A 2,179-nucleotide genomic window follows, 5' to 3' on the forward strand; every position below is an offset into this window, starting at 1 on the left:
ACCTCTAGGTGGCTCGGGGCCTCGGGCACCTTTTGGTGGCTCGATGCCTCAGCCACCTGTGCCAAGGCACAGTTCTGAGTGCCTATAAATAGGCTGGGGGGGCTCATTTTTCAAAGGTTGGAATTATTGGAGGCGAAGCTTTGCTGGATTGAAGGCTCAAAACTTAAAAAGATTAAAGATTTAGAACTTTGAGGAGACTCGACTTCCAGATCTGGTTCTTGGCGATCATCCACGCCAAATAAGGCAGGAGTTCGAGAGAGATCAGATCTGAGATCTGCACGGTTTCCCTCCGGATCAAAGCTTGGCCTTTGATCCCGAGAACTAAAGGTTATTATTTCCTTGGTGAAATAGTACCCCCGGCTGTTATTTCCTTCGTGAGATAACACCCGTCATACCGTGTAGATTCGATCGGATCTAGATCGCGCGGTGTTCCACGGATTAACCCCGGCGCAGGCGAAGAACCCACAAAAGCGAGAGACCGCAAAACAGGATCTCGTGATTCGTTCGACAAACAAGGAAAGTTGTAATTTTTATTTCCTTTTGATTTTGTTGTAACCGGATCTTATAAAAAGACCGGATCTTTTGTAATCGATAAACTATTACTTGAGAGTACAATGAATTCAATGAAAGCAACAACTTTCACCGCGAACAATAACACCAAAATCTGTGCTTAACACGCACGGGGAATTTTATCCCAAATCCTAAGTAGGGATAAGTTAGCGCCTATCATGCGTTGCCGATTAGTCTTTTACTATAAAAAAGATAAAAACCCACGTATTCAATATAATGGCAGACCGTTATTAATAATGATAAAATCCGTACCTTACATGTACGTGGAATTTTATCTCGAATCCTAAGTAGAGATAAGTCAACGTCTAACACACATTGTCGGTTAACCTTTCTCTGTTAAAAGAATGCCAGAATTCACGTCTGGGGGATGTTATCTCAATCCTTGAATAGAGATAAGTTTACACCTAACACGTATTGCCGGTTAGTCTTTCCCATAAAAAAGATGAAGCCTGTGTATTCAATATTATAGCACCAAGTCTAAGAGAGTTCATTCTCGTTGCACAACGTCACTTGTAAAATAGATTTAGATAATTCATATGCAAGTCCGATTCAAAACGGTAATCGGTAAAGGCATATCAAAACCGTTAATGGCTGAGGATTTGCCAAAAATCCTAAAGTCTACGTCTAACACCCGTTACCAGGTAGTCTATTCCCACGACAAATGACGAAGTCTATATATTCAATATCATAGCATCAAGTATAAGAGAGTTTATTATTTTAGCATAATGTCACCTGCGGAACGGACTTAAACAATCCACATGCTAGCCCGACTCAAACGATAGTCGGTAAAGGCCCGTCAAACCCATTTATGACTGAGGGTTTGCCAAAAATTCTATAAGAATGATAGTTACTGACGCACCAGCTTCATCAGCTGGTCTCGTGACTTGAACGCCCGGGAGAACATCAATTCCAGCTAAAGTTTCCACAAAGGACTTTGAACTTGTTGCAAATGAAGGTCAACACCGGTCAACGCGTTGCAATCAAAGTCAACGATAGTCAACGTGTAGTCAACACATCGTCAATTTTTGCTAAAACAAGACTCAGATCAACTTTGAAACACAAGATAATCCCAAGGATACAGCCGTAGTTCAAATATGAATCCCCGATGAAGATAGTCAGTTCAACGTCGACTCAACAATACGAGCTAAAATTAGAAATCAACACACCAGTTTTAATTCTAGACTTCGACAACGGTCAGCCGATAAACGCAGAGCCGGAAAATTTTTATCTATTTAATAAAATACTGAATAGACTGAGAATTGAAGAAGTCAAGAACTGAAGCAATTACAGGTCCTTTCATACCGACTGAAGGTTGGACCTATCACATCCAAAGTATTTCAAGCTTTTCTATAAAAAAATAATACTAAAACACTTTGGAGAGGGTATCTATAGGTGATGGGGCATAAATATGTACCAAAAGTTGCAAATGCACAACTAATCAAGTTATAGTATAAAAAGTTATCGATCCCACGAGGAAGGTGTTTGTAGGAGAAAATTAGATTCAGTTCTTATGTTGTGTGCGTGACAATTAGGAGTGATGATAAATGTGATTGTGAAGAGATATGAGGAGTGAGAGTGATTATGTGTAAATAAGCATAATAGGTGATTG

This window comes from Asparagus officinalis, chromosome 10, assembly GCF_001876935.1.
Source record: "Asparagus officinalis chromosome 10, Aspof.V1, whole genome shotgun sequence".
In the NCBI taxonomy this organism is placed as follows: Eukaryota; Viridiplantae; Streptophyta; class Magnoliopsida; order Asparagales; family Asparagaceae; genus Asparagus; species Asparagus officinalis.